The sequence below is a fragment of the Lissotriton helveticus genome, chromosome 3_2 (assembly GCF_964261635.1).
Source record: "Lissotriton helveticus chromosome 3_2, aLisHel1.1, whole genome shotgun sequence".
Taxonomy (NCBI): Eukaryota; Metazoa; Chordata; class Amphibia; order Caudata; family Salamandridae; genus Lissotriton; species Lissotriton helveticus.
In genome coordinates, this window is record NC_136062.1 from 2,581,313 (window position 1) to 2,596,725 (window position 15,413).

Consider the following 15,413-nt stretch of genomic DNA (forward strand, 5'->3'; position numbering starts at 1 on the left):
GTCTGCTGGCCATCAATATAATATCGATTTTTAAATTTCAATAAAAAGTGCTGACTTTCCTGACTGTTATATTAATGGCATTTTGGCATGGGGCAGAGAAACAAGGCACCTTGCTGTGCTGCCCTATTCCAAAATGAAAGGGCAGGAATTTACAGTATTTAAGCAATACAGTGCATTCCTGTCCTTTCTGCATGCACTGGCACCATCCCGACAGCGTCCTAGCATAGGTACCCATGTATCATGGTGCAAGAGTGCTTCCATTACAGGCAGGGTTATTATTGTGCAGGAAGGGGGCACCTTCCTGCACAAAAACAGTCCTATGAGGCGTTTTCCTCTTTCTATGTGTGCTGCATTCTGCATTACACATGGAAAGAGGAAAAATATGAGGAAAAATAAACATATTGCTCCTGGTTATGCCTCACCTCGGGAGGCGCACTGATTTTATGCTCTACCTGGTTCACATCACTCTGTAGATCTGGGACTGTATCAAATTCCATGGGTGTTGCAAGGGAAAACCCACCGCAACGCCCATGAGAAGCCTCTCAGGTGCAGAGAAAGGCATTGCAGTGATTTGCACTGTGTCGCCTCACTCATGATTTATGAGGCCACTCAAAGCCACGCAGGGTGGCTCCGCAAGACTTCATAAATCTTTATGAGAGCCCTGCGTCACGCATGTACCTCTTTACGTGGTGCAAAAGTGAGGCAGGGCTCTCGCAAATAAGCCCCTATGTACATATAAGACTAGGAAAAATGGGCGTGGGTATGAACGCCAGTCAACAATTACCACTGTTTTCGCAGTTTAGGCCCTTTGAACAACTGTAGACTGTTTTTGTCAATGGAGTTTAACCAAGCCTCCAGAAGGATTTCTGGCCTGTGCAATATGGATCGCACATGAGCTCAGAAAGACTTACATTTAGCTTCAGCTTGTTAACTGAAACAAGATGAACCATTTGTGTCCTCTGTTTGACCAGAACTGTTGCTAGTAAGTACTAAATTAGTAACTTCTGGATTGCATCATCATACCAGAGACTTCACACTGTCAGGAGACTTCAAGAAAATATGATCTCTTTAAAATAAACCCTTCCTTGAGTTACAGTACCTTACATTCTTTCAGCATTTCATAAGTGTACTGATAACAATATTGCATTCATAGGGCGATGGAAAAAGCATTAACTCGTGCATTACTCAATTTTTCCTTGGTCCATATTATAGTTTTTTTACCAGATAGACTACTGTTAACAACCAAAACAATACGGTACAGATCCTGCACTGAAATCACAACACATTCTGCAGAGCGCCTAAAGAAAGTGCACCTAATGAGTGAGGCTGCTGACAAGTGCTTTATCGAATCACATGAAACTGAAACGTGTTTGCTACCAGTGCAAACAATGTTGACATACTGAGGCATCCAAACCACAGCAAGGGATAGTAGCCTCGATGTGCATTTCTCTGAGCGTTCTGTCAGATTTCTGACATCACTGAATGACACCTTGCGTTTAGAAAGATATATCATGGGTTCTGCTTACCCTAATGATTGCTTATTTTATTATCAGCATGTCAAAAACGTATGTGGGAGAAAACGTCATGCAGAGACTCCTATCAAAGTATGCGTAAAGATTGTAACATCTTCCACATCCAATCCTACGAGTGAAAAGGTCAAGCCCACACATTGGGTGCATGTATTAGGTGATAGTGTCTACAGAGTGTGAAATCAGCTGCTGCACAAGAAAGCACTAATTCACGTATTCGCTCATTTCTACTCTAGCATTCTGAAGTGAAGACATGCCAGCTGTCAACTATGAAAGCAAATACAAATAAACAACTAAGATGTTCAATATTTTATATGAATGAATTGTCTCTCTTTCTGTAAGTATTTTTATCTACATTTGGGTCGTCAGTGTTCTGTATTAGATATGATTTGACATTACATGAAAGTGGGCTGGACTTTACTATTGGATATGTCTTTAGGATTTGTGGCATTCCAACCAATAAAGCTTTATTAACAAACCATGCCATTTCCACAACATTGAACTCCTCCAGGGAAACCCAGACAGGTTGCAATTTAGTTAACCCACAACCCTGCTTGGGGAACCCATCAATTTGGGGGAATATAACAAGGAAAACTGAAACACAAGGCATGCAAGTCTGGCTTGGACCATGTAAGCCATCTTCCCGATTTGGACATTAATAGTAGAAGCATGGGGTGCAGCAGTAGGGAAAGTTTAAAAGAAATGGGGGCTACGAATAGGATGTAAAAAGGGCAACTCAGCACCTGTGGCAGGTTTTGCCAGGTTCTTTGACACAGAAGTATTGAAGCCTCCAGTGGAGGAAAGAGAGTCCACTTACCTAGACATATGGTCAGCTGGGATCGGGAGGCAAGCCGCGTTCATGCCTCCATTCAGCACTATGGAAGTCCCAAGAGGAGTTAAACTGCATCCATTCACCACCATTTGCGAAGACCAGAGAGAATATGAAAGCCCGGAAGGTGCCTGCAGTCCCAAACATGTCGATACCCAGGGCACGGGCAATGGTGATCAGAGATACAAGGGGTCAGCCCTTTTTCTCCCTCGGGAGATGTACTCATTGAGAGGATCTGACTTGGACACACCAGACACATAATTTCTGGCAATGCAACCACGTTTCCCTTCACAAAACTGAAGGGCTAATATAGAGTAGGAAAAGGACCTGGTGAAAAGCAGAGTGGATTCAAAGGTGTAGGGCATTTTTGGAAAACATCTATACAAGCTGTAGACTTCTGGGAAAAGGCTTCGGCAGGTCTGAGTGACATGAAGGAGAATGTCAGTGTCAATGAACCACTGGCAGGAGGGTTCCACTAAAAAACAGGCACTTGCACTCCAGAAGTTAATACATTGACTCTGGGTGGTCCCTGCCATTGGTTAATTCATCCCCTTGTTTATAATGACAAACGAAAGCAGCTGGATCTTACTTTCAACTAAGATTCTGAAAATCCTTCCTCGTCTACATAACCCCCACTTACTCCATAACTGCCGACCCGTAGCATCTTCTAGCTGACAAAGTCAAGTTTTAAGCGACGTCACCCTAAATTGAAATGATCTCAGATTAAGCTTCGAATCACTGAAGATCAAAAGTGAGTTTTTGCATACATACAATGCTCCTGGGATGCAATCACATAGGAAGTGCAGGGCTGCTGAGATGCTGTTGTGTTTCATAGTTTCATAGAGCGCTGCCCTGAAATTGCACAGGACTGGCCCCAGGTTATATTGCACTGCATCACAGTCTATTGTAGCATTTTTGTAATATTCACAATTCTGGTCCAAGATCACACAACGCAGGACTAACACATACATTGCTGACCCAACATCACACAGCACTGACTAGCATCACAGGCGCTTTGCCGGTGATGGGCTAAGATCCCAGACACTGGGCCAAGGTCACCTTTCTGGGGGTACAGTTCACACAGCACTTCTTCAGGATCACACAGTATTGGTCAAAGGAATGAAACCGAAATAATGGGCTAGCTTGCACTGTCTGTGTGTTTAACTGCAATGAATGCCCTGTTCATTTCAGAGGGTCACAGCAGTAAACTGGTCAATGTTTGACAAAAATAATAAAAACACTTGCTAATGTTGTAGATGGGTGGGCATCTCTTGCACATGCACAGTGGGGTCTTGAGGATCTCATATGTGATGTTGTAGGGACAGAGTTAAACGAAGGGGGTGCCCTTGCAAATGCAGGACAATTGTCATGCTTGTGAGTGAAACAGATTTCAGGACCAGGAATGTCAGGGGGTTCCACTGTGCTTCTATGGCATTTTGAGAGCTTAAAAGTTGGCACTAGGATTAACAGATGGGCTCACTGAAAGAAGAGCTAGAAGACATTGTTGATCTGTCGCAGGGTCCACTACCAGACGAACAGAGATAATTCTCTCCTGCATCATTTGCATAGGTATTAGCATGGACCACCTTGGTCTACATGCATTTCTGAGAAGGAGTGCCAAAGCTCTCTTCAGTAAGATTTAAAAATTGGATTAACGATCACCTCTTTTTGGCAGCCAATTACATGAGTATTAACAAAGAGTGTAAACTCCTTCCACCCACACCTAAAACAATCCATGATCCTATTCTGCAATTTCATTTTCATGCTAGGATGTTTTAGATACGTTGTAACTCCTCCTGCATCTTGCAATGAAAGAAGTCCGCAAGTTCCTTTGATATTTTTTGTAAATCGTGTATGATTTCTCTGTATTTACAGAATCTTTCTTTGGGACCTTTCCACTCACTGAAAGCCTACAACGAACTTCTTCCTTTTGGAATACCGCTTCAAAACATATCTTGTCAAAAAGATCGACACTGACCAAATATATAGAGGCCATCCTAGACATCATTTTCACATCTCCTTAAATGTAAATATGAGACACACCAGATGAATCTCAAGTATTTTTTATAGAACATGTGACAGGTGCACGTTTTGTCAGCATCTCATACCTTTTTTTATTTGAGTCAGAACGATATACAAGTAATCGTAGTATTGGTTTAGATTCTGTGATAATGGAAACAAACCAGCAGTGCTTAATTTGTGCCTGTAGTTGCAAGTGGTGGGCACCTGCAATCATTTGTTTGGGGATCAGAACTTCAGAATTCGATCCAGAGATAAATGGAGAGAAAGGCAATACATGGTTAAAGGAGTGGAAGCATTAGAAACTAAAAACAAAGAGAGAATTCATGGAACCCAGCAACAGTAGATAGAGATAAGACGTCCAAAATGGAGGAAGAAAGAGACATGAGGTTAAATCCAAATTAGTTAGATTTGGCAATTCCGCATCCAGCAGTGCCGGCTCCTCAGAAAAAACCTGGACACCTGCACTTATGTGTATTATTATGAATATGATGATGATTATTATTATCAGTAGTAGTAGCAACAGAACTATTATTTTCTTTTAAATATTATTTTTTCATTTTAAGCACTGCCAAGCAGGCACATTCATTGGAAGCCCAGCCCGTCAGACCACTATCAAACATTTGCACAGAAAACTCACTAGTTAAGGTACCAATCGATTCTTTATATCTAAATGTGAACATTGATGATACTGGTCCCACTAACAGCAGTGAGAAAATGGGTGAATAACAAGGATCATCAAGGCTACTTTGTTGTTTACTCCAGTGGCGGATCCTCCTCTAAGGTGGAGGAGCGTCGCCCCACTGAACTAAAGGAACATATAAAATGATAATAACTATTGGTATTATAATTTTAGTTTTCCTATTGCAGTCCATGGCTCTTAGGGTTGGGTGGGGCTGGCCAGCACAGGGGGAGGAGTGGTTTTCACTCCCTAAGTGCGCACAACTGCTTGGCCGGCCTTCTTGGGCCGACCAAACAGTTCATGCACACTTTGAATCTTCCCCACCAGGCTGCAATACACAGCCCGGTGAGGAACATGCCCAGCCTCCCATTCCCCCTCTGAGTGTTGAGCCACGGTGCTCAAACCAATCACAATGCTGCATGGCAGTGATGTTATTGATCAGGGGAGACTGGGTGTGCTTCCTGAGAGCCTGGATGCTTCCTGCTGCCGGTCGGGACTGCAGGAAGAAGTAAGATGACGGAGGAGAGGCGGCGGCAGGCCAATCCAGGTACTTTTTTTTCTTTTTCTGTTGTCCTTGCCGCACCACCTGGGTCTAGTAGCATCCACTACTGGTATACTTAGTTTTTTGCCCTTTTGTGGTACCAAAAATCTATGCCAATTCACTTGGATGACATCCCCATATATTTATGTCTCAATGTTATTATGCTGCTGTTTTATCTGTAACAAAGTATTCATAATATAGATATACATATATTGCAAAGAACAAGCAATTTTAAACACACAGATCACATTTTAGCCAGTTCATTCATACTTTGCTTCCAGAATACTATATGCAAACCATTTTAAATTGAAAGTTGCTTATCTGAGGTTGTGTGACTTTTGGAAGCATGTCAATATGTAGCTTTTATGTGTATCAACATTTTCAAACGAGGCCAGCAGCCACGTCTGGGATGAAAACTGTTCCACACTTTTTAGAGCTTTGGATCACCCGGATTAACGGAAGACTTTCATTGCTGTAGGAACACTACCAAAATAACCCCAATAAAGGAACACTGTAGCCCAATAAATGTTAGCTTCTGAATACATTTTCAGCAGACACATTTTCAAAAGTAAATGACTAGGTGACATTGCTCAAAACTATAATTCTGAAACCTAACAATAAAATCTTATTACCTAGTCTGAAAAATGAATCCACGAGGTTTGTGCTGCAAAAGATGGAATGCTTGCGGACACATTGGCAACTTATTTTGGGCGAAGATAGATTTCTGAGTCTCTCTCACTACCCAGATGTTCATGCAAACTGCTTTACTGAGTGTGATTCCATACTAATGCAAAGGCAGTTTATCTTACCCTATAGTTAAACAAATATTGGCTAGGCCAATGGTATGGCTTATAGCTGAAAATACCTGGATTGTTTCATCCACACAGTCAGTCAACAATTCTTCCATGTACTCATTCGTTCATTCATTATTTAATCAGTCATTCATCTTTGCAAATATACACATATTAATCTGCCCTTTGGCTCATTCAGTATAATCCACCCACCATACCACAAAAGCAAACTCACCATTCAATACAGAGGGACTTTTACTTTTCATTTAGATCTATTGACTTTGCTGCTAGTGGTGTTTAAACTGGAGCTACTAGCAATGCCACCCAATGTGTAGCTCGGGGAGATGGACTCCAGCCGGCTGACTGTGTCGGGAAACATCCTTTAACCGCAACTTTTACTCCGCACTACCATTACAACGCAGCTATTACAACGCAAGTCGTTACAACAACTTGCGCTGGAGGGCGCTGTAGGATAGGGAATAGTTAAATCTCTATCCAACACCTTCCCTACTATCCACGGGGACTGGAGTTGGAATAGAAAATTAAACTATTCCACTATCCAGCGCCCCCAACGCAAGTCGTTGTAACGACTTGCGTTGTAAAAACTGCGTTGTAATGGCATGCGGAGTAAAAGCATGCGTTGTGATAACATACATCCACTGTGTCTGGAGCTGTGGGATCCCTTCCAATTGCATTTGTTGGACAATGGACAATGCAAAATACATTTTAAATTGTATTCTTTAGCAGGCTCACAATGTAAAACCCCTTCTGATTGTATCAGTCATGGAGTTGCACAATTCAAAGCTCCTTCGTACTGTATTTGATATGGGGTCTACGTCATAGGCATAATTGCCCTTTAAGAAAATCAGCAAGCAGAATAAAAGCCTCTTGACTGGGGAGTAAGCCCTGGTCAAGCAGCAATCACAATCCTTGTCAGGATAAGACACAGGCAAACCCCAAATTAACCTGTGCTCATCCCCTTCGTAGCTGGGCCCAGAGCAGCCAGGCTTAATGTAGAGGCAATGTGTAAAGTATTTGTACAACACTTCAAACAGTAAAACACTGAAAACACACCTTAAAAGGAGCCCACAACAGATTTAGAAAAAAACAGTGTAGATTTTAATGAATAAAACAAGACCAAAAAGTCAAAAATCCAGTCAGTATTAACAAGTGCTGTAGAGAGCTGCACCTCACCCCTTAGGGTATCTGGGTGCTGAGGTATAGGTGGTCTTGTAGAACTGGAGATATTGAATAATAAAGTTTCTTTTATTTCTTTCAATACTGTGCATATATATATATATATACAGATCATCTGCATTCGTGCAATCAATAATAGTGTTTCAAATGCATAGCATATTAGTCAAATTTTTGCTGTTCGTACATTCATATCCCAAAATAAGCATGGTTTCTGTGTAGACACATATATTGCTGCAAACCTTATCATTATATACGTACTTCAGATGTTGCTATTTACAAGCAACATGCTCAATTCCATCTACCCTCCCCTCTATGAAACTAATAAAAACTTCTTCCATGGTCCGGGGGCAAGAGATGTGTGTCATTTATTTGTTGGTTAATAGGGGCAGAGGAAGGGGGGGAAGGATAACTGGCCAGTTGTTCAAAGGTAATGAATCTGCTCTGAACCATTCTAAGTATTGTGGCCTGGTGTGTTAGGGTGGGTGTTAGAAATGGGGGTCTCTAGTTGGCAATGGTTTGCACCTTTGTCCGAATAGTGAGCCTTGCTTCTAGTCAGGAAAAGGGGGATACACTCCTAAAATAACCCCTGCTCACCCCCCTTGGTAGACTGGCACGAGCAGACAAGCTTTTCTCAGAGGCATTTGAGAACACATACAGTAACAGTGAAACACTACAAATGGACACCACACCAGTTTAGATAAATAAGTATTCTTTATCTAAACAAGACCAAATGACAAAAATCCACAATACAGTTATCACAAATAGGTTCTTCAATGGTAGAAATAGTTCAGTTCAATGCAAGTTGTAAATGCAACACTTTTCCAACAAAGTACCTTAGATGCGTCACCCAAAACAAACAAAAGGGTCGCGGGGAAGGTGATGTGTCAGTTCCATGCTTTAAGGGAGACAATGAGTCGGTTCCTTACGGCAGCCCAAGGGAGGTTATGCGTCTGTTCCTTACCAGGGAGGAGGCGATGCATTGGTTTCTTACTGCGTTCCAGTTACGATACGACAAGATGGCGCCTTGATGCAATGCGATGATCCGGTGCGATGCGATAAAATGGTGGCTCCGTGTGATGCAGCAATATGGTCCGATGCGTGTACTTTTTCAGCCGTTCAGCGGGCGCTACGCCGATGTTCTCGGTATTGCATCAGGACTTGATGTAGATGCAGCACGCTTCCTCCCGTGGCTCGGCGATGTGTCGGGTCTATGTGACATGCTTCTTCATCATTGCGTCACGCTTCCAGCTCCCAGCGACAAGCAGTCTCTAGAGGTCCTAAACAGCTCCAGGCAAGGAAATTCAGGGGGAGCTGATGGTGAAGTCTTTGTGTCCTTGAGACTTCAGACAGGAGGCAAGCTCAATTTCAAGCCCTTGGAGATCTTCCTCAAGATGACAAAGCAAACAGAAAAGTCCTTTTTCCTTTCCTTGATAACAAGTAACCACTGCAGGCCAACCCCAAACAGCATCAGGTTCTCCGGTTCTTCTCTTTGGCAAAGGTTCCTCTTGATTTCCCAGAAGTAATCTAAAGTTTTTGGGTCTGGGTCCCCCTTTTTATACACTCAAATCCTTTGTCTATGAAGGCAGAGATTGTCTGTACCCAGTCAAGACCAGTTGTGTCCTCTCTGGTGCAGCTGCCTGGCAGGAAGTGGAGACAGCATTGTTAAAAGCAGACCTCGCCTAGGTAGCTGAAAGGAAATCTCCACCCCCTACTCTCTATTCAATGCAGGTCCTATTCAGCCCAGCCCTGACTCATCAGACTGCTGGACCCGCAGCCCTCTCCCAGCTCCTGAGACTCACAAGCCAGACATGCAATACCCAAACACAGCAGAGACACACTAGATAGGTAGGCAAGAAAATACCTACTTTCTAAAAGTGGTATTTACATACACAGAATGTTAAAATCACCCACACTAAAAGATGCACTTTAACATTCTGAGTTCAGGCACACTAACCTTTATTTTCCTATCTTATTCCCTGGGTCAGTTCTATTTATAGGATGCTATAAACTAACTGCCCATTGTGGCCTATGGGAACAGGTAGCCTTGCAATAGTAAAACACAAAATTGGCTGTAATTCACTATCAGGACATGCCAACACACCAAGGCATGTCCGACCTTTCACATACAATGCACCCTGCCCATAAGTATACCTTGGGCCTACCTTAGGGGTGACTAACATGTAGAAAAGGGAAGATTTAGGGACTGGCAAGTGGGTGCACTTGCCAAGTCGACATGGCTGTCCCAGACTGCACACAGGATCTGCGATGGCAGGCCTGAGACACATTTTACAAGCTGCTTCTGTGGGTGGCACAAGCAGTGCTGCACGCCCACCTTCAGCATCTGATTTATAGGCCCTGAGCACACATCATGACTATACTAGGGTCTGATAATTACATCAAATAACCAATCATGGAATCACTACTCCATTATATCACTTTTCAATAGGGGGTACTTGCACTTTGGCACTGAACAGCAGTGGCAAAGTGCCCAAAGCATCTAGACCAACAAAAACAGATGAGGGAACAGCAAAAAGTGGAAGGGAGACTCACGCCAATGGTGCCATTTCTAACAGTGGGCCCTAGTGTAAACTCCCTCTAATCAGCTGTAATATATGCTTTAAATTGTTCCACTAGGTGGGCCCATTCCATTGAAAGTGTTTTTTTCTAAATTCCCTATATTCCTCCCACTGTAACGCTTCTCTTTCTGCTGTGGCCCAACGGATGACATCCTCCCTCCATGCTCCCTTCCTCGACACTGAGTGGGATTTCCAGTGCTGTGTAAGCCGCCTTTTGGCCTATATTAGAGAAAGATCTGCAAAGCGTTGCAATACCACTGCTTTTTTTAGGAGCGGGGATAGGCCCTTGAGGCATGCTTCAATAGTGGAACAAGAAGAGCGTTCAGATAATTGTGAGAGGCCCACAGTAACTTCAATCCAATACCCTTGAAAGGAAGGGCATGCCTAAAACATATGAATGAAACTGGTATCAGGCAAATGACAACAAGAACAGTCTGTGGAAGCAGAAGGGTACATTGCCTGCACCCTAAGTGGTGTTAAGTATACCCCATGCAATATTAAGAGCTGCATGAATTTAGGATAATATAGCGCTAAAAAGCACAAAGCAGCAACAAAAGATATCTGGTTGCATTATAGCTGGACAAAGTCATAAGTTCAGGTGGACCGCAATGGAAAGCAGGCCAGCTACAGGGGCCCAGTTCGGTCCAATGAACCGAGTAGCTGAAATGCCGGTTGCGGAGCATTGTGTGGATTGTGTTGAAGTTGATTCGCGTACCCGATGTGATGTGTCTGTTCTGAGATGCTACGAAGCTGATGTGCGTGGTCCTGTTGCTTTGACATCAAGGATCCCATCAACAGGGCTTGCGATGCGAAGTTCGGTGTCGGGGATGCGATGTGCAGCTGAGGTGATGCGTCAATTCCAATGAGCTGTGAAGTTGCGATGCAGAGTTCTGGTGGCCGCATTGAGGATGCCATCAATGAGAAATGCAAGGAGTTGCGCCGGGAAAAGTGTCATTCACTGGCAGTTCTGGAGGAGATGCATCGGTTCCCAGATGTGGAGTGCGGCGGCAATGTGAGTCTTTTGCGATAGGTCTCATTCATGAAGCAGCAGCACTGCTTTGGTTCTGCTCAGGAATGCGCCGCTCAGCCAAGGAGATGCGTCAGTTCTGCACAAGGATATATTGCTCAGCAGAGAAGATGGGTCGGTTCCTCTGGCAAGCACCTTCGGCCCACTTCCAAGGACTAGGGTGACACCACTTGGTAGGTTAGACTTACAGATGGCAGAACCTAGGGTTAGGGGGTTGGAAGGCTGTTATGTCCCTAGGCTTCAGATTAGTAGGCCAGCAACTAGTCCATGGAGTTGCTCAGGGTTCTGAGCGACTCCACAGCAACAGATGCAGGTCCAGTCCTTTTCATCCAGGTAAGAGAACAGGAGGTAGCAGTTCAGCAGAGTAGGAGTCCAGCAGAGTACTGTCCAGAAAAGGAACAGTCCTTCAGCAGCACAGCCGCCCTTGCTTGCGCTGGGTAAGAATGATAGGAGAGTTGACAGTGACATTTGCGATGTAGCTGTGTGGACCAGGCGACACTGTGGAAGACCAGGAGCCATTCACAGACTGTCCCACATCGGATGTCAAAAGGCAGTGCGTCGTCTCGCCTGGTCCACACAGCTACAGCGCAAATGTCACAGTCAACTCTCCTACCATTCTTCCAACAACAGTGGGCATTTGTTTCTCGTGCCTCCTGGTCACTCCTGAGTGGCATAGAGTCTGTCCCCTCTGCTTGTAAATACCTCTCATCCATCCTTGGATTCCATTGGACTCTTTACTAAAATCCTCCATTGTGGAATATGTCAGTTTCCGACGTCACTTCGCACCAATGGACCCGGCTTCATTGGTGTAGGTATCCAGGTTCCCGGGGTTATCCACAAGTGGGGTGACTCTACAACCTTCCATCTTCCACGGGGTTTCTTCAGGGTCCTCTGGGAAGGATCCTTCATGAAAACTGTAACTTCGACTTTACCATTGACTTGTATTGAGCACTTAGTTGGGTTTCCACTCTGGACACAGCCTTCGTGGGGTTCCTGGGTACTTACTTTGGGTAGTTCCTTGGGTCTTCTAAGTTATCTGGGTCCAGTCTCAACTTAGGTCATGGGTCGCATTCCACGTTAGTAGTATATGGTCTAGTCTCTTCCTGGAGACCACTGTGTATTTGTGCTACTTATGTGTTCTATTACTGAAGTATTGTGTGTATTGTATTAGTTCTATGGGGAGGACAGATTACAAGGTGTTAGTGAGTGTTTATAATAAATAAATATTTTTATAACTACACTGTGTGGTTCTTTTTTACTTAACCTACACTATACGATTAGTACTGGTAAAACAAGCTGCTTCACACTCCTTCTGGACTGATCCTGAAGGCTGCTCTCTACAGCTACCACTTAGAGAGCTTTCTAAGGTTGTCTAAGACCACTAAAACCACCATAAGGAATGTGTGGATAAGCGCAGAGTGCTCCATTTAAGTAAGTGTGCGCCATATATTAAGCCACCCTCCTAAGACGTGGCCATACTGGCTACCAAGAGGGCAACACAATGCTGATTCTTCAACAGATCTGGCTCTAATCCTGGGTCGGATGGGACAGTGGAGGCCCAGAAACTATCCCTACGGTGTTGGGGCTTGCCCTGTACCACTTGTCAGATTCTAAGACCAAGCCTGGCTGCTCCCTGTGGCCACTGATCTTTGGTGGCCCTATGGTGATAGGGTCCATGGGTGAGTCTGGTGCGGGCAGGGCGTATGGGACAGTCCATGCCTTGAGTGCAATCCAGACTATCTCTGCTGCACCGGAGTAGGCAGTGCGCCATGCCAGTCCCACACTGACTCGCCTGTGATGCAGTTGCAGCCTTAAAGACTGGTACTGGTGCAGATGGCTGTGGCAGCCAGGCCCGGTGTCAGCCAGGACCGGTGACCCTGACAGCGCTGTTGACACGATAGGCTGCTGGGGGAATCTTATGGGGCTGCACTGCAGATTTGGAGGGCCACATTCTGGCCCCACTGACTGCGCTATATACCCAATGAGATTGTGTCCCTGATACTGGCTGCCTCTCTGCATGAACCACCCTGACAACACCCGCTGGCACCTTCCTGTAGCATGCGCCCTGCCTCTTTACAAGTGCTCCGAAGACACAACAATTGCTGTACCGCTTCCTAGCCCCCTCCGCTGTATTTGCAGCTGTGCAGTCCCTGACTTGCCTCTTATTATCCTCTTGGCTTGGGAGCCCCAAGGCGTGCATGTCGGCGGCTATCTGCGCATGTGCTAACCACTTGGAGATATTCTGAGGGCTCACTTACAAACTGTGTCCCTGGACACTACCAGTGGCTACCACTGTCGACGGGGCGGACTGTGATGCATCGTAAGCTGCCTTTCTGGACATCAAAAGGTACTGACAGAGCAGAGAATGCTTCAGACATGCAGGGCGGTGCGACGGGAAGCCCTGCGGTCGAACAACCAACTGGGCTAGATGCCATTATGACCGAACTCAAGACCGTTTTTGCTTTAGACGCATGCGTTGGCACTACCATCAGCCGCCTAGACTGCTTGGGGGAACGCCTGGACTGACAAGATACCTGAACTTTGGGGGGCACAGGAATGTATATATGGACTAGAGGACACCTCTGCCATGGTTGTGAAGAGACAGGAAAAGCTGGAGACATGACTGAAAGCAGTGCCCAAAAAATGGAGATCTAGAGGTTAGGGGATGTCAATATAACATTTGCATTTTGGAAGTCGCAAAAACATCGGACATGGGGCAATTGGACCTATTTGTCTAGAGGCTGCTCTCTGACCTACTGGGGAGGCAGAACTTCCCTCCTACATGTGTTGTGGAGCATGCACACAGGTCTTCAGGCCCCCATCTGGTGCCGGGTACCGCGCCGTGGCCAATAGCTGCCCGGCTCCTCAACTACAGAGTGTGATGTCACGCTTCAAAGGGAGAGAGATCTGGGCTCACTCCAGTACTAGGGGGACACTATTTTGCTTTTTCCTGACTTCACTGTGGTTGTCCAGGAGCCTGCTGCAGATTCAGTGAAGCCAAAGCTTCATTGCACAAACTGGGACTCAGATACAGAATGTTATACCCTGCCCATTTTTGGATAGATGTCGATGAAAAGACGCGTCACTTTGACGCCACGGTAAACATGATGGCATTCTGCAAACACTGCAACTGCGGGTCACTGGGGAGATCAACTCCTGAACGTTCTGCATCAGACTCACATATCCCCACAAGCATGGAACTTCCCGCCCAGTGACAGTTTACATTGAGCTGTTTACTGGCTGCAAGATATGCAGTCTACTGGCACTGCCCTCGAATTATGCTATTGTTCCTATTGTGGGGCACACTAGCAGTACTCACCTGATTGCTTGGACGCATCCACGACCCCAATATTATACTGAACACCTCTGCGCATTGAGCTGCCCGCTGAGGCGTTGCTACTCCTGAAAGGTTTTAAACCACAGCACAGTTTGGGGAAATTACTTTGTAGTTGCTTAGCATTATTGAGATTCACTTGGCAAGTTTACGCTAGGTGTGGGAGGGGGAAGGAAGGTTGCTGCTATTGTGATCTTTCCATTTGTTTGAATGTATTAGTTCATTACCGTATTTATGTACTCTACAAGATACACCACATGTTGGAAGTGGAGGACCCTGTCGCTTACCGCCACCACCAAATGCTGGAGGCGCGCATCCCTGACCCCTCGCTTCAACGTTAGGTTAAGTAAGGACACCGTCTGAGATAGCCCTGCTCACCCCATTAGTAGCTTGGCACGAGCAGCCAGGCTTATCTCCAAGGCACGAGTGTTCAGTATGTGCAATCATGCTCACAGTAACCCCATGATGCCATCATAAATAGATTCCACATGAGTATTGATAAAATGAGTAGAATCTTTATATAAGCAATTACGGATCACTGACATAATATCTATGTCATAAATATCGATGTAGCAAAATATCGATAAAAAAAATAGAATACCAAAATATCGACTTCCTATCTCCAAACAGGTAAGTACAAAAATATCGAATCAAAAATATCAATGTAAAAAATAGTCAAAATATCGAATTTTTAAAATATCTTAAAAGTAATGTAAAAGTAATGAAATAATAAATATAATTAACTTAAACATACTTAAAATACTTAAATAACCTTAAAATTAATAAATAATTAATATAAGTTAAAAATATACAAACATACAATTATATTTTTTAACATACATATATATATATAAACATAATATTAATAAAAAATATACTATATTTTTA

At 44.4% G+C, this 15,413-nt stretch overlaps 1 protein-coding gene across 1 annotated transcript in view; it reads right to left on the bottom strand.

Moving 5' to 3' along the window:
- Positions 1-15,413, bottom strand: part of ADAMTSL3 (ADAMTS like 3) — a 2,298,702-nt gene that overhangs the window by 944,351 nt on the left and 1,338,938 nt on the right. The gene's annotated exons all lie outside the window — the stretch shown is intronic.